Source organism: Dipodomys merriami, unplaced genomic scaffold (assembly GCF_024711535.1).
Source record: "Dipodomys merriami isolate MVZ:Mamm:240054 unplaced genomic scaffold, mDipMer1.0.p SCAF_8, whole genome shotgun sequence".
Classification (NCBI taxonomy): Eukaryota; Metazoa; Chordata; class Mammalia; order Rodentia; family Heteromyidae; genus Dipodomys; species Dipodomys merriami.
In genome coordinates this window covers 37,813,814-37,836,455 of record NW_027206401.1, presented here as the reverse complement: position 1 = coordinate 37,836,455, position 22,642 = coordinate 37,813,814, and the positions used below count along the sequence as shown (strand labels likewise).

Sequence of the window (22,642 nt, the reverse complement as noted above, 5' to 3'; positions counted from 1 at the left end):
GTGGTATCCATCTTAGCTTGAGAAATAATTTCATTTCTTAATGATTTCTTTTTTAAATATATTTGTTAAAATGGCCAAATCTGTTGAAAAATATCTAGAGTAAAAATACACACATTTTAAGACGCCAGGCAATGAGCATCACCTAGTCCCTCCTCCCCTTCACATTTCTCCTTTTCCCTGCTCTCCCCTCCTCTCCTCTATCTTCCCTTCTACCCCCTGCCTTCCCTTCTCTTCCAACTTCCTCTACAATTACTCTATGGCAAACATTTAATTCCTTTCCACTTCAAGCCTTTCTCATATTTACTTCTCACCTCTAACAATCTAATTGCTTGCACAAGGCAGTCTGAGAAAGCTACTACTTCTGTTTTCCTCCGCATACTTTTTGATTATTTCATAAACGGCAATACGTGCATGCCTGTAGTCATCTTTCTATGTGGGGATGCAGTCCATCTCTCCAGTGTCTGCTGGCAAGACCCTTCATTTCACATACCAGGTCTAGCTTTTTAGTCAGCTGTTTCTAGTTCCAACCCGAGTTCTTGACACCATAGCAGCTGCTCAATAAATATTTTACAGGCTTTATAGTAAGCTGAGTAACCAAAATGAATGGCTCAGAAATATGCACGTTTGAGAAGGTTGGGATTCTATCCATTTTTCAATCTAGCTTTGTTTAAATATGACATGTGTGCCTTTGTCACATTTTCAGATGAAGTAATAACATTTTTGTTCCACCAGATGGAAGTATGAAGCTAAAAAATTGTCTAACCTACTATACGCTTATTCTTTTGTTTATATATTTGTTACCATAAAGTTCATACTTAGAGCCAAAAATCTATTCCTTATCTAAAAGGTTCCATATGCTCACATTCACCACTAATTTAAGGTTAACTTTATATCCTACATTTTTGAAATGGTATGACATTTTGCTTTAAATTATGAAGTAAATAGTTATGACTAAAATGGTCTGAGTTATGTATATTGAATATTACCATTTAAATGTTAAGCATTTATTATTTTTTAAAAATTTTTTATTAATAAGCACTGTTGTCAACATTGTAAAGATGAGGTATGCTTACAAAATCCAATGGTATGTGATCATAAAATTTGATTTAGGAAAAGGTTATGTTATTTAAAATAGGAATAACTGCTTTCACCTCCTAATATACATATCTTCGTCAAATCTAAAATAAAATATTAGTTCCTGCATAATATCATATGCTCTTTATTGTTATGTTAGTACTTTTATAGCTACCCAAATTCAATTCTATTTACAATTCTATTTCTATTAATTTTTAATACATAGTCTTAGGTTACACTGTTATATTAAATTGACAATGGTATTTAAATACTTTTAAAATTTATTGTTTAGTATTTTAGAACGAAGTCTCAGTATGTAATTGAATGGCTTCAAATTCACAGTTCTCCTGTCTCATCCTCCTGAATGCTGGGATTGATAGGCATATGTCAGTACTTGTAGTTTTCAGGAAATTTTGAAGTGCTATGATTTTTTTTTGTGATTCCCTTAAACATTTACTTTATTTTATTTTTATTTTGAGTGAAATTAATTTACCAGAACTGTGTATTTGTTATTTGTAGTATTTAACATTTTGTAATTCTTCCATTATTATTTGTCTTCAAGTTGGAATCTTTTCATTATGCTTCTAGACCTATTGGTGTTTTTTGGATATGTGCCACAAGCTCTGTGAAGTGGGGACTATGCCACAAACTCCATGGCAGTGCTTAACATGTGGTGCTTAGTGAATATTTGTGTATTCATTTCATTAACTCATGGATGAAAGGACAAGATGAACTGGCATTTCCTTCATGTATAGCAAAGGACCAGACTGAAAATTCTCAGCTTCCACAATAGTGTATATGTAATATACATTACATTCAAGATAAATTATACAGTACATAATTTTTGGTTCTTTAATTTCATCTTCACACACACACACACACACGCACACACACACACACATATATAGGTGTAAGAAAAATATAAATTAAATGTTTTAATCATAATCCTAAATAATGGTGAATTCTGGATTAAAAACTATAAAGGAAGTTGTTTTCTCTGTCAAACTATCAATATTGTTTATCTATCAATATATAGAGAGGTTGTGGAGGTTGTGGGTTTTTTTTTATGAAAGGTTTACTTTTTAAAAAGTTTTATTTTCTTGTAAAGATGCTGTACAGAGAGGTTACTGTTACATCAGTAAGGTAATGAGGACATTTCTTGTTGGGTATTTTTATCCCCTCCTTTGTTTTTCTCCCACCATACCTTCTCTCCCCAATATCCCCCATTAACTCCCCAAAGTTGTAATGTTCATTTCCACCATAGTGTCTTGTGGATTTCATTGTTGCCATGGGTCATCTTGTGACCTTGTTTCAGCATTTTGTTATTCCCCTTCCCCTCCCCAATTAGATAAATGTATATACAAGATGTAAAGTACCAAAATCAAATACAGTGACAACAGGGATATATCATAGGAAGAAGAACATACAAAAGAAACCAAGAAAAAGTCACATAGTACATTAAAAACAATAACAAAGAAAGACCTCTCGTGTCACTGTCTTGGGGCTCATTTCGCTTAGTATCATCTAATATGGTCATGTGCACATAGCTTTTGAGCTTTTCTGCTTATCGGATAAGATTATTCGAGACATATACTAATTATTGCAGATAAGGGAAACCATGGGACTTATACTAACTTGGGTCCAGCTTACTTTACTCCTGGGGATTAAACTTGGGACTTGAGCACTGTCACTGCACATTTGTGATCAAGGCTAGAGCTCTATCTCTTGATTTCCACTTCTGGCTTTTTATTTTTGGTAGTTCAATTGGAGATAAGCATTTCACCAGTTTACTTTTTTGAAAAACAAGACTTCTACTTACCCTTGTATTTGGAATTTTATGAGGATCAAGTGAATCTAGCAATTCAAAATTCTCAGTTAAGTGTAGGTCTGCCCATTATGATGGCAAGTTAGTATGACACACATTTGCAAGCAATTTATGTTATGATAAGGCATTTAAAAATTACATTGCTTAGATGAGAAGCTTTCTAGACAATTAGATTATTCTTATTCAAGAATGAATTTTATAGAAAGACGTTGACTGAACTTTAAGAAACTACTTTTTTGAATGGTTATTAAATTAATCTTTTAAAATTAATTATATTTAGCTAGTTGCATTAAGGAGTTTCAGTTTGACATGTCAGCTTATGACATGTCTTGATCATTGTCACCCTTCCCGTTATTTCCATGCATCTGTCCCAACGCACCCCATAAAATCAATCTTAATGACTTTCAATACATTTGAGAATGTTCTCTATTCCTAATGCTGCATAAACTTAAATAGATTAACTAGATATTAGAAAAATGTGAATTTGTTTCTCTTGATGATAACTATGTCCTCTATGAGTGAATAAAAGTACATTTTAAAAAAATTCTCTTAATGAAAGAATTATTGGTTGAAAATGACTGATCTTTAAAGACTATTACTGATGTTTCCTGGTAGCTCATATTATTGGTGATAACTCCTTCCATATCTTTCGGATATTGTAGTATAATGAATCTACCTTTGATATTCTGAGAAGAGTTTGTACTGCCAACAAGCTTCATAACTTGGTTAGGTTGACTGCAAATTGAGGTTAGCAATATCTACTTTGCAAGGTGGTAATATATAGCATCAAAATAGTTGGGTCAGATGTACAAGTCGCTATGTTGAAAAACAAACTTTACAATTTAGGCGGGTGGGGGGTGTAGTTGAGGAGGTGGGAGGGATGGGATGGTAGATGAAAAACAAAGGAGGAGGATGCAACAATGCTGGATAAGAAATGTACTCATTACCTTGCTCATGTAACTGTAACCTCTCTGTACAGTATTTTCACAATAAAAAACTTATTTTAAAAAATAGTTGGGTCAAAGTGTATATCACTGCCTCATGATACTTGATAAATGCTAGGTGTCATTAACAATATTTTACAATTCTAATGACTGTCTACTAGATTGTTGTTTCCGTAGACAGTCAGTCTACACTTAAATCATGATCCCAACTCCCATACCAGCTCTTCTTGTGTGTGTGTGTGTGTGTGTGTGTGTGTGTGTGTGTGTGTGTGTGTGTATGTTTGTTGTTGTTCATGTACAGTGTCCCATTTTTTTCTACAGCCAGCCTAGATTGTGATTTTTTTCACCTATATCTATGTATAGCAGGCTGACAGACACATGCCCCCATGTCCATCTGTTTTTGTTGAGATGGAGGTCTCCCTCATTTTCTCAAGGCTGGCTTTGAACTATGATCTTAATCTGTTTCCAGAATAGCTGGAATTACAGGTGTGACCCCTGGGCCCACCTAGACTGTTCTTCCCTTGAAAACTGGGATTGCACCTATATGGAGATAATCATGATAGTAAATTAGACTTTGAATATTGATGACAGATGTTTTCTCAGATTGAAGTACAATTCCCTTTGGCAATCCATACATATTTGGAAGTAAATAAAGCTCATTAAAACAGTCTTGAATAAAAGATGTATCTGGGAGTGCCTTTCAGACACTTCAATCTGTATTTTGGTATTCCTTTCTCATTCTACTTTATCTTATTTAGAGTAGATTAAAAAAAACTTTATTGAGTTCAGAAAACTTCCTTCTTTGAAAGCAATTTTCAAGACTAATAAAAGAGCCTAAGAGCCAATGCTAGTTTCATTTTGGCAGACTATGCCATTAACTAAAAATTAATATTATGCATAAAATATAAAGTAAAATCATTGCGGTAAGTAATGATTTTGTCAAATTACTTACACCAATTAACTTGCTTGTAATTACAGATTGCATAATTGCTGCACAGATCTTTCAAAGACAGCATATGTCATATTATCTAAATAGCCACACTTCATTGTGTCTAGACGAAGTTTGATGGCTTTACATTCCAATTGACAAGTGAGGCAATTACTAATCAACATGACCTATAAGTTCTGCATCTGACTTTCCCATGTGTCTTTTCTTTATAAGCTGCAATGTCTCTAGGAAGAACTGGATTAATCTGGTTTGAAACTTGGCTTTGCTTACTAGCAAAGTGTGACCACTGCCATTCACCCCATTACCATCAGCACTGTAGTTCAGAGGTTCCATTCTTTCACTGAACAGTGGACAGGATATGCTAGAAAATAAGTAAATTCTTAGAGGACTTTAGGGATTTTTTTATTGTGAAAATACTGTACAGAGAGGTTACAATTACATGGACAAGATAATGAGTACATTTCTTATCAAGCATTGTAGCCTCCTCCTTTGTTTCCCCTTCCCATCCTTCCCCCTGTCCCCCACCAATCCCCCCCACCAAAGTTGCAAAGTTCGTTTTCAACATAATGACTTGTACATCTCATTGTTGCAATGGGTCCACCTGTATCCTGAGTTAAATGATTTGTTTTTCCCCTTCCCCTCCACAAATTACACCGACATCAAATACAGTGAAAGCAGGGGTTATACCGTGGGGGAGGGACATACAAAGCAACAAACTATTTTTTTAGAAAAAGTAGCCTATCATTTTCTTTAATAAACACCATTTGTCATAACGTCAAACCATCAAATCAAGCTCAGTAAAAATCTGATCTGGAAGTAGTATATATGTTTGTATACAAAATTTCATATAGCTATAACTGGTCAGTGGTTCAACAAGACGACTTGAAATCTTCAGAGTATTTATACAATATCTCATCCATGAGATATTGAGATAGATCCAGAGACCAGAGGTTTTATTTTTATTTTTGAGCTGCATTTGATATCTTCCTCTCTACTGCCCATGCTCCACACAAACTTCCTACTCTTTCTGGAACTGAAGATAACTGTTCTAGTGAAGAGTGACAGATGACAATGAGCTTTGTATCTCAGACGAAGCATCAGGGAACCAATAACGAGTAAGAGAAGGACAGAGCAGAATGACCTCTGGAGAGGAGCCAAAAAAGTCAATAAGAGGATAGAGGAAAGCAAGGACATTGAGGTATTATTAGAATGGAATACAAAATGTTTTAAGAAAGAAGGTAATGAGTAATGACATTAAAACCTACAAAGCAGTGAGACACATTAAGTTTTGAAAAGAGTTATGCTCTTTTAATTTTCTTATTTATTTAGATTTTTAAAATATAGAGCAATACTTCTTGACCTTGGTGATGACAGTTACAAAAGAGTTAGAAGAAAAGGCAGGATCTTGTCCAAAGCAAATAGATATGCAGAAGGTGGGAATGCCTAGATTGTAGATCAGTCTTTTCAAGATACTTAGCAGTGAGCAGGAGAGAGAAAAATGTAGGGAAGGGAAAGGCAGTGTGTCCTTCACTTACTGCTTTTTGAAGGCAATTTTATGTTTATGTTACCTATCGAAAGTCATCATTCTTGGTAAGCATCCAAGCCTCAAGTGATTAACCAAAACAGCAAATCAATTATGTTATTTAGATGTGCGGTTGGTAATTAGTTTTTCTTGGAAGATTTCCAAAGAAGTTACTTTGCTCTAATTTTGACATTTTTCTTGGTACTTTGCTTTATGATGGATAAAGCATTGTTTAGTGACCTTGAAAATCTCTCACTCTGAATTTACTGCATCCGTGATTTGTGGCATAAATTTTGAAGTGTTCATGCCCACTCATTCCATGACCTAACCAAAGCTCCACATGTTCTTTACCATTCTGTTTTACAGTGAATGATTTCTTTCAGTCAGTTCTGTGCCTCCTTTTATCCCAGAATAATAACAGCAAGAAGGTACAGGAAGAGAAGTTTGACTTATCTAGAAATACTGTGTGTAAGATGTCAGAAAGATACAAACTATGGAGAGAGTTAAGAATCAGAAGATGTTTTGATTTTTATTTGTAAAGTAGAGCAAAAAGCTGATGATCTCTAATACTTTGATGAATGTATTTTTTAATAATATGAAATGTTAACTTTAGTTGATAAAAAGTTATTTCGAATTAGGAAGAAATACATTATTAGACATTGATTTACGAAATATACACTAAAATCACAATTCTACCTTTCTTAAGTGCTGAGATTGTTTTGCATGCGTTAGACAAATGAACCAAGTTAGTTCTCATTATCCCTTAGTGAATTACTTCTTGTCATTGTTCTCATTCTACATATGAGGAAAATTATGCATCATGTATCACAGATGTGTGGCAAACCTGGAGTATATACTCCGGAAGGGTGGCTTAAGCACTAAGTTAGCATCACTCTTCATAGATACTAGGACAAAGTTCAAATATTGGTTCAAATATTCCATTTGAAAGATATTGGACCAATATTTGCTTTAATATTCTGAATCTTTAAAGAAAAATCCAAAAATATTTATTCTTTCTACTGCCATATTTTTTCAAAGCAATATGTGGCTATAGAGAGCATTTGTTTTATACCTGTATGATGCCAGGCATATAAAATAGCAAAATAGCTATTAAAATTGCAAACATGAATTATTTTAAAATGTTATTAAAGTAGCAAACATGAATATTCTATATATAGGAGCTTAAGGTTGAAAGTTTCAACTTTTATTCCTGTAGTTGACTTATAGATATTGGATGAATAAACATTTTTGAAAGATCAGAGTTCCATGAAAGTAGAAAAGATCAATAGAACATTGGAGCTTTTGTTTCAATTTTTTAAACAGCTGCTGATATTGATAGCTCATGATACTTAAATAACTGAGACTATTATATATTCAAAGATCTCAAATCATAACCTTATAGGCATATTTTGTGGAATTTGTGAAGTGGGCAAAGAATTAAGGGAAAGTCAAGCACCTTTTTCATTGGTTTCTGGATTTATGCCTAGACCATCCTGGGCTGAGGTCCTTCCTGTGTTACTGGAGGATCAGGTGCGCAGCACTGTACCCAGGCACAGGTCAAGATGTCATCTCAAAAACTTTTGAATCCAGGCTGGCTTCTAACTATAATCTTATAATCTCTGCCTCCCAAGAAGCTACAATTACAAGCATAGACCAGTGTACTTGGGTTGTCCTATTTGTATAAAGCTCAAATAAAATAAAAAGTAATATACAAAGCAACAAAGAAATAATCTTATAAATGCGTTAGAAACATATGCATGAAAGAAACGAAAACATTAAAATACATATTTAAGGGTTCATTTTCCTAACATCACATTATCTGACCTTTTCTGCTTGACTCATACCTATACTAGATATTGCAAATAAGGGAAACCATGGGACCTATGCTTCTTTGGGCCTGGCTTACTTCACTTAATATAATTTTTTCCAAGCCTTTCCATTTCCTAACAAATGGGGCAATGTCATTCTTTCTGATGGAGGCATAGAATTCCATTGTGTGTATATACCACATTTTCTTGATCCATTCATCTACTGAGGGGCATCTGGGTTGGTTCCATATCTTAGCTATGGTAAATAATGCTGCAATAAACATAGTTGTGCTGGTAGCTTTAGTGTGGTCTTGTTTGTAAACATTTGCTTTCACTATATTTGATGTCAGTATAACATGTGGAGGAGATGGGGGCAAACAAGTCGTTTAAGGATTCAGGTGGACCTGTTGCAACAATGAGAAGTACAAAATGTCATGTCAAAACCAGCTTTACAAAGTCGGTGGGGGGGGGAGGGGGGTATAATTGGGTGGGGGGAGGGGGGAGGCTGGGAAGGGAGGTGAAGGGTAAACAAAGGAGGAGGCTGCAATGCTTGGTAAGAAATGTATGCATTATCCTGCCCATGTAATTGTAGCCCCTCTGTACAGTATGTTCTCAAATAAAATAAAATAATATTAAAAAAAAAGTAATATATATATAATATTATAAAAGAAAATATGAGACCTATAAAATAAAAGTAAGATACATATAAATATACATGAAAATCAAATATATAACACTCTTTTGTAAAAAAAGATGCAAGGAGAAAAGTAGACCCCCCCCAAATCAGGAAATGAGGTCATGGGGAAATAAGTTGTTGATGAGAGAAAGATAATGGGGAAATTCTAGGATTTCAGCAGGAGTTACTTTGATCATTTGGTTCCTCAGATGGCATAAACACTAATTATTTGGGATCCATTAAATACTACATGGGGAATAAAGGTAAAAGACAATTGTTGATTTTTGCTGTTTGTCTTGTATATACCTTAAGAGAAACTGGGAAAATGGATCGCCGAGGCAAGTAAGATGGGTTATGTGCTCATGAGTTCAACAATAGGTTTACTGAGTTTTTTTTAAAGGACTAGTCCATCCTTCTTTAAAACTTTATATTTTAATTTTCACTGTTTTCCATACTAAAAGCATATGAGAAAATTAAATTTAACAAATATTTATGGAGTTTACTCACTACTTTCAAGAGACAGATTCATTTCTGCTGGAATATCTAGCGTGAGGAAGACAGAGGTCTGTTCTTTGGGACCTTGGAGTCTGTTAAGGCCAAGAGGAGACATGCATCTAATGTTCTAATTAGTACACATTCTGAAAACATACCCTGCTAGGCAAATTGAAATGAACAAGTCTTAAGAGCAATCCATCTCAATATAAGAATTATTAAAAGGCAAAACATTATACAGCAAATAGATCTAGACAAAAATTTAGTTCCAGGTTTCCCTTATTAAGTCAAAAGTATCAATAACTGTGATGTGGCTTATTTCAAAGGGATATTTATTTTCATGCTAGAGACATTTGTCCTGAATGGCATTATGACTTACTGTCATTGAATATTTATTCATTTACTAGCAATCGGTTTTGTATTTATTAGGAAACCTTTCACAACTTTCACGAAGCATTGCCATTTTATATAGCTAAATATTTCATTGCTTACATAAGAAATGCAAGTAAATTTTTTGAAATGCGAATTTATCTATGGGTACACTTTTCTATCATCTTGTAAAATTTAATAATCTATATGCAGTTCCACACTGGAATGGTTACATGGATCTTTAGAGTAAATATATCTTTCAATGACCTAGGAATTATAGGAATTCAAAGCACCCAAGTCAACTCTGAGTGATTTCAAACAATGATGATTTCAAACAGTGATTTCAAAATGATGCATAGTGCATCATTTTGATTTTATCAAAAAAATACCCCTATGAGAGGGTTTTAGTTTTTTTTTCTTTATAATTTGTTTGCTTTTGTTACTAGGGACTGAACCTAGGGCCCCTTGGTTCATAGCTAAGAGTTCTACGACTTCATTTCAGCCCCAATCCTTTTAGTTTTGCTTTGTAGACAATCTCCCTATCTTTGATCAGGCCACCATTATTTATTTATTTATTTATTTATTTATTTATTTATTTATTTATTTATTTATTTATTTATTTAGGTCTTTTGTGGGGCTTGAACTCTGGGCCTGGGCGCTGTACCTCAGCTCTTCAGCTCAAGGCGAGCGCTCTACCACTTGAGCCACAAACGCCACTTCCAGTTTGCTGGCGGTTAATTGGAGATAAGCGTCTCACGGACTTTCCTGCCCGAGCTGGCTTGGAACCATGATCCTCAGATCAGCCTCTCGACTAGCTAGGATTACAGGTGTGACCCACCGGCACCTGGCATCAGGCTATCTTTAAACCAAACTTCTTCCACATCTGCTTCCAAAGTAGCTGGGAACAAAGATGTGTTCAACCATCCTTTTTTTTTTTTTTTTTTAAATATAACTACAAGAGCGAAGTCCAAATCACTTTTAAAAATCAAAGTACTACAAGTTAGAGTTTATAGTTGAAATTATTTCAGTTGTGAAAATCAAAACCCAAATAGGATACCTACTTGCATGTGTTACCTTGACCCAAATTAAATGATAAATGATATCTAAACTACTGATGAATCAGTTTATGCAAGAAGAGACCAAGATGGTCTTCAAGTGAGATGAGGATGAAAATTATATCAAATTTTTTCATTAAAAAGAGGAAAATCAATGGTTGATTTTGTTTTGGAACTAACAAAATTCATGAACAAAAGTAGAAGAGAAGACATGACTTATACTCATGGCAAGTAAATCCTGTGATTTCATGGAATTGTGTGGGAAAGAGCTTTGTCCTGGCCCTATTAGAGAAAGTTCAGCAGTGCATCTTGGTGGCCTATATTGTGGTCTTAGAGTTGGGAGAGAGTTGAGGAGGAGTCAAGTTCAAACAGAAAGATAATACAATTACTGTTATCAAAAAAAAAAAAGGTACAGTGAATGCCAGGCAGGCAATAAATGATAAACATCTAATAGAGTAGGACTCACAAAATAGCATAAAATAATTGATCTGAAAGAGGAAATAGTCTGATTTCTTTTCATAATGTTGCAGGAAACTTTCAGGACTTTATGTGTATCTTGTTACCTAAGCTTTGGGGAAGTCGCTATGGTACCAGGTAAATATTTTTTCAGACTGGAAATACTGATTACAGTTACCTTATCATAAAAAGAATTTTTAATGGATTTACCAGAAACACTCTTCCAGTAACAAATCATTCATTGCAATTTAATTTGACCATAAGTCTGCATCCATTTATTTATGTGGTTTAATGGAAAAAGACAGAGGTTTATATGACCTGGCTTGTTGACCTGTAAGTATTGAGTTTCTGGTCTTCCTCAATTATTTAATGAATGAGATTGTTAGGAAAGATCCATAAGATTTCTTAAAATTATGTAAAATATTAAAATCATGTAGCTCTGAGTGTTACAAATAAAATTAAGTTTAAAACAGTAAGATCTCTTATGGAGAGATTTTCTTCTGGGTTTACTTAATGTTTACTTAAATTTTATATGTACATCATCTAGTTCAATATATTATTCATTTGTTCTCCACCCAAATTATAAAAGTAAAAACTTATATTATTAGAAAAATGAATATAAAATAGATTACCACCTCTATTTCTCTGGTAGGAAATTAGGAGAATGATAACAGAAAATGGTGACTTTTCAGGGTAAGGTGGGGATTGATTCAGGGAGAAAAGATGCAAGGAGTGACATTCATCAAGATCCATTGTACTCAAAAATTGAAAAGCTAAAAGTAAGCTCTTTTGTACAATCATGTAAACACAGTAAGCCTAAATTTAATAACAAATAGCATGTGACTGTTCATCACAGTCGTATGGTAAGATGACCTTGAAGGTAGTATTTCTTTTCTTCTTGTAGTACTTTGCATTGACTCAGACCTACAGGATCCTGGCAAACCCTTAAGTTGAGCTAAACTTGTTCTGTTTTGAATGTTGTTTCATATGTTTTGTACTTTGTTTTTGATAAAGAGCCTCCAAGTTTGCCAAGACTTGGATTACATTCACAACATTCCTGCTTCTGCTTCTTGAGTAGCTGAGATTACAGGAGTGTAACACCATTTTAAGTGAAGATACTTTCATATAGTCTTATTTCTGGTTTGTTTACATGTTGTTTACAATAGTGTTTATAAAATGTAGTTAACAGTTTGAAACCAACTCTGAAAAAATGGATTTATATCATAGCTCTTGGTACTTTGCATTAATTATTGGTAATATAATAAGGCAAAACTAGAAATTACCCAAAGAAAGTATTCTAAAAACTTAGTTCTGAAAGCTTCATTTGCTAAAAATATTTTTTAAAACAAATTTTGTTTAATATCATCATTGATTAAATATATGTATATAATGCATATATACCTTTATATATCTTTAAGGACATATTTTCATTTCTGAGTGACATTATATACCATATGTATTACAAAATATGCAGTGTACAAATTTTAAAAAAGAAGACCAAAATAGACAACTGAGTTAACGTTTTTAATTGTTATTATAAACATGATGTACAGAAGGATTACAGTTATGTAAGTAAGGTAAAGGGTACATTTCCTTTTGGATAATGTCACCCCTTCCTTTGTTCTGTTCCAGCTTTTCCCACCTATCCCCACCCACAAATTTTATAGTCATTTTCAATGTAATATCTAGTGAAGTACCACTGCTACATTGACAACTGATCTTTGAGGGAGAAACATTTTGTTGTTTTATTCCTGCTGCTGCAAACATTTCTGCTTTGATAAAATTGAGCAATGAAATATAAGGTGAGACAATTAAATATTGACCATTATTTTACAACTTGGCTTAGCATTTGGATTGCAGGCATTGGTTCTATTATAGATTTATTAGATATTTAATGTATGTATTATTAAGGTGATAACTCATGAAGATAAAAAGATTGCAAATGCAAATTGTTGGCCAGAATATTTGCCATGACTGCTGAAATCCAGTGGATGAACAATGTCCATTGAGTCGCTTACTCTGCTTGCAAAGTAATAGGTATATTTTTAGTACAGGCTTTCAAAATCATGTGAAATATTTCACATACTATTTCACATAAGTAAAATATTTCTAGGCACCCAATTCATTCCATTTTTGTTTTTACAGTATTAGCTTTTTTCAACAAGTTACTTTTTACACAAAACTCACAATCCTCTATGTGAGTCATAAATAGCAATTATGTTCACCTCCATCTCAATGCAAAGAATTCTAAAGATTCACAGTATTTGAAAATTATGTTATCAAAAGGTTTACTGCTTTAACAAGCCCCTTCATATTAAGAAAACAAATGCCAAAATCTTTTGCCTACGACTAGTATAAATAGTGGTTTCTCTGTATGTGATATTCTTATGATCTCCAAGGTTTGCTTTTATTTTTAGTTAGTCTTACTAACACTGTTATATGTGATGTTTACTAATCTTAATAACACTGTTATATGTGATATTTACTGTTTTATCATGAGATATTATTTTAAGGGACTCATTTGCTATTGCAATTATATATTTTTTCTTTTGTGGTTAATGCTAAAAAGTAAAAAAGAGCTATATTTTCTTTTTTGCATATTTTTATTGTCAAGGTGATGTACACAGGGGTTATAGTTACATAAGTAAGGTAATAAGTACATTTCTTGTTAAACTTGGTAACCCTTCCCTCATCTTTCTCCTACTTTCCTTCCCCCACCCCCACCCACAAGTTTTACAGATCATTTCCAACATCTGCCTTGTGTATGTCATTGTTGTATTGGTTCCCCCTTGTCTTTTGTCTCACCATTCTGTTGTCCCCCTTCCCTTCCCTAATTAAAATTAATATAGATATATATATATATATAATAACAGCATACTAGAATCAAATACATTGACAATAAGGGGAAGAACATACAAAAGAAACACAAAAATTCACATAGTACATTAAAAACAACAACAACAAAGAGAAAACCTCTTGTGTCCATGTCTTAGAGTTCATTTCACTTAGCATCATCTTATTATTGAAGCTATGAAACCAATATGCCAATCAGAGACATGTAAGAGTCAGAGCTGTGTGGCAATCCTGCCACTTATAAAAGAATGAAAGTTAAACAGGGGCTTTTCTTAAAAGAACAAGAACCTCATGTTAAATTACATCTCCAACAAAGACATGCACTATTAGATTTGTTCAAAGTAAGACTGAATTTCTTCAGTTTTTTTTTTGAGATAAAGTTAAGCAGCTCTTTTGTGGGAATTCATGGAAACACTGAAATCCTGAAATGACATGTATAATTTTTGAGGACATATTGAAATCCTCAGTTCCTGAAGAAGATGGATGATGATACAATAATCCCTCCTTGCTTAAATAACCTGAAAGCAAACTGCCTATGTTTTACACACTGTTCATTTACATGCACATAGATAAAATAAAATATAGACTTACATTGAGTTAGAAATTTGGCTGCCTTCCCAGCAAAAGGCAAGTATATAAAAACTCAATTTCCTCCTCTGTTAAACAAGTTGGCATCTTTATCCGTGTGTGTGAGTGTGTGTGTGTGTGTGTGTGTGTGTGTGTGTGTGTGTGTGTGTGAAAGAGAGAGAGAGAGAGAGAGAGAGAGAGAGACAGAAAGACACACAGAGACAGAAAGACAAAGAAAGACAGAGAGAGACACAGAGAGAGACAGAGAGGCAGAGAGAAAGAGAGAGACAGAGAGAGAAAGAACAACATAGAGAGAAAGAGGGAGAGAACATATGATCATTTTGGTAATTTTAATTCTGGCAATTAGCAAGAGTAATGCAGTCCTGTTTCTTAGATACACTTCTTTGATGAACCAAGTTGGGAAAATTTACGGGTTACTGTAAAAACAATAGTTTATCACCTTAGTGGTGCTGTAGCTCAAGTGGTAGAACGCTAGTCTTGAGCTGAGGAGCTGAGGGACAGTGCTCAGGCCCAGAGTTCAAGCCTCACGACCCTCAAAAAAATAGTTTATCACCTATTTTTTTTCCTGGAATTCATTTCTGCCCTTGCCTATTTTTATCAAATATATTGAGTGCTTAATCAATGAGCTGAAGACTAGACTCCAAGAGAAAGGAGGTTGGCTGTTACTAAGACCATTAATTTGTACTTCATGCAAAGAGATCGTTATTAGTAGCCAATCTAGCAATCGCATATTTATCTGCTTTAGAAGAGTGATAACGTTTGAACTCACTTATTTTTTTCACCTTTGATGAAATATTGTTAAATGTGGTATTTACCATGTATGAGAAATCCAATATTCCGATAAAGTTTCCAACTCTGTATTGTCTTCTAAGTTAAACTTTATTATGTGCTTCTACTAGGGATTAAGCAAATGGAAAACCACTCTTGACTTTTAAATCTTGACTCTATTTACAGCAAACACATTACCTTCTAAGAAGACAGTGTTTAATACTTAATACCTTTCAATGAAGTAGCACATGTCCACAGTTTTGACTTTATTCCTTGTTTTTCTGTTCTTTAACAATATTTCAAATTCTACTATCAATTAAATATGCTAATGATAATCTAAGATATATGTAGGAGAGGGTGAATTGTGGCATTATCAGCCATAGCATAATTGTCCTTTTTTAATTTCTTTATGATTTTCATACTTAGGAATTGATTCCCTTATGTCTTTTGTCCATCATAAAATTATCTGGATATTTTAAGCTGCTGATATTCTAACTGGAAGCTAATCTTTTTTAAACAGGAAAAATAATTTTGTATTTCTCCCAAATAAAGCTGTTATGAATGTTTTGAGTCCCCAAGTGTTTTGAGTTATTAAAACTATAAGATGAAATGTTTATTGGAATGTGTCTTGTTGCTAAGACAAATATTTTGGCAATAAGGTGAAGAGAAGAGCAATGCTGTTTGTTTAATTGTAGTTAGAGAGAAAAGTCACTGTTAATGTACCACAGCTTTAAATGGCACTTCTGTGTGTGATAAAAGCAAAAAGTACTTTCATTAGTTAAAAAGATGGAAATGGTTTTGGGTCCTACTTATATAAAGGCTCTGCTTTCACATGTATTCCATTTGAACTTGGGGCATATATAATTTCCTTTTGTTAAACATGTAATCTGTCAGCTAATCAGCAAAAATTGATTGCACATCTTTTCTGCACCATGTGTTCTGTTATTTTCTCTGCAGAATTCAAAGATGGTAAGATGAGGTAAGTGGCTTCCTATCACAGTGAAGAGGCAAGAAATCCTCCACATGAAGCAGTTAGCAGTATTTGCTGATGAATGAAGAGGTGATAAAACTAGAGGCACCAATCAGCACTTCCTGAAATACTCCATAAAACATTATTTTGTTGAAAGGCTCTGGCCAATGTGTTTGGGAAATGTGGCTCAGTACATATTTCCTATAGAGCTTGGCAGCTCCTGTCTTTCATAGTCAAGGGCCTGGTATAAGCAAGCCTGTAAAATCATTTGTCCAAACAATTTTTGAAGTTTATTTGACCATGTCCTATGTGTCTCTTGTAAGAACCTACATTAGAGAGGTATTTTTTTAACTTAGTGTCTAATTAACTAATTATTAAATCTATTAAAGCATCCCCCTTGGATGTAGGGATGCTTACTTTTAAAGACTAAATTGTTGATTTAAAAGTGTTACCTTTTGCAAGGAATTACTGAGGTCAGTGGAGATTGTTGACAACTTTTCCGGAGGAAAAATTGCCAACTCAAGTAAAAATGCAAGATATAAGTGCTCTTTGACACTGGAATCATACTTCTAGTCATTTACCTATATTCAAAACTTCTCTTTTATAAGAACAATCTCATTAGCATGGCATAAAATATTCTTCACAATATTTCCCTTATATTTCTTTGGATGAATGGATATACACGGCATATGATACTATAATGAAGAGCACACATGCATGTTTGGAGGACAGAAGGACTGGGAAAGATTCATGAAACAGGTGGGACTTACATCACCCATAGTGTTCCAGCAGTATTTTGATTGAAGAGACTTCATTATGAACTTGAAATTTAGAAGTCTAAGGTCAGATGAACAGTTGACATATTACAGATTAAAGCTGTTGTGTTGTTGTTTTGCTTTTTTGTTGGTGGTATTATCATATATCAGGCAGATACATAAAGATTTTCTTATATTATTGTAATCCAAAACTTATCTCATTATATTAATGTGATTATTTTACTTCTCAAAAATTGAAGTTTTATTTAATCTCCCCAAATCAAACTGTTAGGGGATGTTAAGAGATTGCTAATTCCATTTGGAGGTTGGAATTTAGTCATAGTATCAGGAGAGTGTTTTCTAAGTCCCAGAAGATAAATGTCTTCTAAATCTTTCTAAGGGAAAATGAGGTTTCTATCCTATTGAGAGTCATGTTATCTGACAGTTATGAATGGGATAGTAAAAGGAGAAATTCTGAATCCCTGCTCGTGCTTCAATTCAACCATACTTACACATGTAATACATGAGGTTCTGAAGTTCTGAAGTTTCCTTGATTTAAGTGGAACAGTTTTAACTGCCTATCTGGTGCTTGGTACTTTAGTTTTTCTTAAGGAATTTTATAATATCAAGCATGAAAATATATACAACTGGCATTCTTTTGATGACTGACATTCTTTTCTTTTAATGTAATCAGTCAGAGTTGAAGTTAAAATCTGGTTTGTGAAAAAAATAAATCCACCTATTTATTTTCCATTACAGAACACAGGAGAAAGTGATTGGAAAACAGATTGCCTTAAATCTGTTGCTACAAAAGCTGTGGAAAAATCAAAGTTATCCTTTGTTTCCCCCCTGGGTTTATTTCATTCTGAGGCATAAACTATAATGATGATCAAGTATAGAATTCTCAATTGAATGGAACTTAATAAAGTTTCTAACTTATTATATAACCCAGAGAAATAATTTTTCTTTGAAATTCTAAAGTATCTACATTAAAAAAAAACTTTTCCTGACATTTCTTAGTTAACTGTTATGCTGGGACTTTTTTTTCCTGGACTATTCAGTATGCTCCTTATCATTTGCTTATTCTAATAGATTTTGATAGGGCTCAGTAATCAATGGAAGGAATATGTACAGAGAATTGAGTAGTTATTAATAAACAGCTATTATGCATTTAATATTGCAGCAGTTGGATTGCCAATTGAGAAGAGAACATAAAAGGTACATAGGGAATTGAGCACAATGATAATACTGGCTGTTCTTTGCTGCAAAAGCCTGCAAATCTTATTGCATATAGCAACTGGGCCAGGAACTTCTTGTTTATTTGGTAGACAGTTTTATTTGGCATGTGATTTGCAACTAATTTTTGAGAAAATTAATTGTTATGGTTAGCAATTTGAATAAGAATTTAAAAATGCAAACAAATGTGAAATGATTGCATAGATTTAGAAGAGCAAAACACTATCCCTGCTGGCATCTGCTAACTCACAGTATAATCCTAGATACTTGGGAGGTAGAATTAGGTGGATCAAGATTCTAGGCCAGACAAGACAAAAACGGCCATAAGACACTAACTTAATAGAAAAAGCTGGGAGTAGTGACTCAGGCTTGTGTTCCGTGCTATGATAGGAAGAACAAATAAGAGATTCCTGTCAAATTGTCTCAGGCTGAAAGCAAATCTCTATTCAAAATAACTGTTGCAACAAAGGCCAGGAAAGTGGCTTAATCAGTAGAGTTTCCCCTTAGGAAGTACTCAAAGAAACAAACAAATAAAACCCCCCACAATATCATTAGTATCCTCCACAATTCAATACCAGTCAATGAGAATTAACATTGCAGTCCTATAAGGCAGAGCAGTGTCTTGAGATCGCTGAGAAAATTCAATTTTGTCTCTGAGTATTGTCATGTATAATGTGTTCAAAATTACTATTTATATACACTGTGTATGTAAATATGTATACAAGTGCATACATATATATATACATTTAAAAGAAATATTTTAAAAGAAAGTTAATATGTTAAAAAAAACAAATTAGTAACATTTGTCCGAGTTATTGTTTCTGTACATAATTATACAGATGGCATTTTGAAAAAAATTATACTTCCAGATGAAAATATTTATAATCATTTGCTATAATTAGTTTCTCTACAGAAATAAAAGCCTAAAAGTTATAATTTCAAAACTACAGTACCAATTCCAATTTCTAGTAAATGGTGTTTTCTTATGTAGCTGGGAAAATAAAACTATCATACACCATAAAGCTATCTAGATTTAATTGAGTTCACATGTATTTTAATAGTTGTTAACTTATTTATTTATAAATAAAACATTAACACAAATCATTAACTTTATTGGAAAATCAACATTTATAAGATTTTTTCTATATATTTCAGAGTATTATTTTAAGGAATTATTAGTTCAAGAAATTAGCCATTTAAAGCATCCTTATGCAAACTGTTATTTCTGTTCCAAATATCACATTGCATTCCTTGTCAACATAAAACTGCTTTCTCTAATGACTTTATTCAAGATTACAAAACTTACAAAAATTGAGCAGAGAAATTTTACATTTCAAAATAAGATGAAATAGCTGGGCACCGGTGGCTCATGTCTGTGGTCCTGGTACTTAGAGGTCAAAGCCAGCTAGGACCAAAAAGATCCCTTAAGGCTCTTATGTCCAATTAACCACTCAACAAGTGGAAATAGTACAGTGGCTCAGTGGTAGATCACTAGCCTTGAGCACAAAGAGCCTCAGGGACAGAATCCAGGCATGGAGTTCAAGCCCCACAATTGGCAAAGAAAAAAAAGAAAGAAAAAAAAAGAAAAGAAGACAGAGATGAAATAAAATAAGAAAGTGCTTTTTGTTTTTTTTTTTTTTTCAGCTCAAGGCTAGTGCTCTACCACTTGAGCCACAGCGCCACTTCTGGATTTTTGAGTGGTTTATTAGAGATATAAGTCTCAAAGTGTTTTTTTTTTTAAAGTCATTATTATACACAGATAATCATTGTCTAGTTTCCTTAGTGATAATTTACATTTATTGTGAAATAAGTTGAGTATTCACTTTATACTCCTTTAGCCTTCTCTTTCCTGGTTTATGTTTTGTAGAGAAAAAGATTAATAAGAACCAAATAGAAAAAGCTCGGCTTTATTTTAATCCAAACATAAAAGAAGTTTAATTTTCTTGGAAATGTATTGTCTAGAATAAAAGAAGTTATTTAAAGTAAGACAGACTATTCTTACTTATTGAAACTTCAATACTATTTGGTGTACTTGTTTTCATGAATATGAAACTTTTTAAAAAGTTTTATGGAAATAGCATCATCTTAGAAATTGCATCATTGTAGATTTGTTGAGTACCTGCAATATTCATTACAGCTATCAGAAGTTTAGGGATAACAAACCACTTTGAAGAAAATCTCTAGAAATTAATTACTTAGGAAACTTTGCAATTTAAATTATAAAGTTAATTTTTTTAGTTTCATAAAATACATTTGTTATTTTTGACCCCAAACATTTATTTTTTCCTTTTCTTAACTCATCTATACCTCCCCTCTTTCCTGCTTTTTTTTTTAAATTTAATTAATCACCACGAAACTTTTTGATCTCTTCTGTATTAGTCCAGAAAGGCCAGCTATGATGTATTAAATGAAAGACTAAACCCTCAGTGCCCTAGCAAACTAAAATGTGAGTGTGAACTCACATATGGCTGTTGTGTATTAAAATAGGCTGTTAGGGCCTGCTGTTCTTAATGTGGTATCTGTATTTCTCTTTGCTTCCATCTGAAACAGTTTTTGTAGAACTTCTTTCTGGAAGGAATATTTGCCCACATATCCTGGAAAGGCAACACTGGTGGGCATTAGCATTTTCTACCAAACCTTCTGGAAAAAAAAGTATTTTTTTCTCCATCTTTCTTCTGTTTGATCTCTCTGGTATCACTCTCTTCCATAGCCTTTATTATAATGGATTATGTAGCTGTTCCTCTTTTGATTGTAAGCTTCCGAATTTCTGGAGCTGTATCTATTCTTGTTCATTATTTTATTTATATCATATAACAAAACAGCCATATTTTGAATTATGAACTAATCTGTTTCTATAGTTTACATTTAATTAGTGTTTTAAATACATATGTTGCATCTGTATTAGTTTCTATTAGATCTCCCGTGGTTTAATTATGATGTACACCTAATATGTAGCATGAAAATTATTTCAGAGTGGATAAATCAACTATATAGTATATGTTATATAATGGATACTATTTAAAAATATGTATTATGGATGACTGTCTATCTAAATAGAGAAAAACTTTAACATTAGGAAGCTTGAAATGATTTTCTAGCCTTCCCTATACAATTAACCAAGTTTTAATTGTAGACTTACTATGATGGAGATAATGCCAGAAATTTGTTAGGGGAAAACCCAAGGCAAATCAAGGTGAACAATCTCTGTCCTCAAACTGCTGACGTGTATTAGGGATAAGATATGCACAAAAACCACAACAGTAAATAAAGTCCTATGGAGGATAAGAATTGGGGCTGTGATTTCTAGATCAGCTCTCAACAGTAAATTTAATCAAGATATACCAAGGGTTGCTTATTATAAATGAAGGAGCATGTAGTTATCTTTTATATATCTAATTACACACAAATGATAGTTTAGATTGTATCTATATTATCAATAGAATGGATATTCATAACAGAAGCTAGTATTTATGATTACTTTCAAAGATTCAGAGAACTATGTGTGATACTGATTCTGGGGTTGCCATATCCTGTTGCTAATGGTGATATGTTAATTCTTAATAATGACAATGTGTTAGCTCCATCTAAACTTTGAGAAGCCTAAGTCCTATTTTCAGATATGTAGGAAAATAGTGACTATAGAGAAAATACCTCTGATGCTGAAACACAGGACCCTAGTTAACAATTTCTCCCCTTAAAAAAATCTGAAACCTTTACTTTCAAATGATTATTTATTTACTTTTGGTTGTGATGGTGGCTTACTCTGTAGCCCAGACTGGCCTCAAGCACAATCCTCTTGTTTCTGTCTCCTGAGTACTTAGATTCTAGCTGTGTGCCACTATGCCCAATGTCATCTGACATATGAAGGACTAATTTTGAAACTTATAGAAAAGCAAAATTGTAATTATTTACATACTTCAAACCCTGGTTTTAATTTCCTTATTCTTTAGGATGAGTCAAGCTTTCTTGTATGCTAGCACTCATTTCGTAAAATATTACATGTGCACATTGAATTTCAAACATTACCCAAGTGAACATCTTTAAGAAAATAATGCGCATTGTAAAATTACACACAGTAGCTTCTGTTCTATAAGGGTGGAATACCAAGTTGGTATATTAATCAGGCTCATTCTTTCACACTTTCCTCCTTGGAGTCCGGCTGCTATTTCAAGGAGTGCATAATGTGGTGAATAACAGGGAAGAAAACAAACATTACCTATGCTATAGAAAGTGTAATGTAGTAAAGAATCAAACAGAAGTAATGTTTAGCAAGATGCATTTGAAGTTGTGGGGATTAATTAG

At 33.2% G+C, this 22,642-nt stretch overlaps 1 protein-coding gene across 4 annotated transcripts in view; it reads left to right on the top strand.

The window, feature by feature from the left end:
- The window catches only part of Grik2 (glutamate ionotropic receptor kainate type subunit 2), a 560,382-nt gene that overhangs the window by 111,939 nt on the left and 425,801 nt on the right, over nt 1-22,642 (top strand). The window lies entirely within an intron of this gene.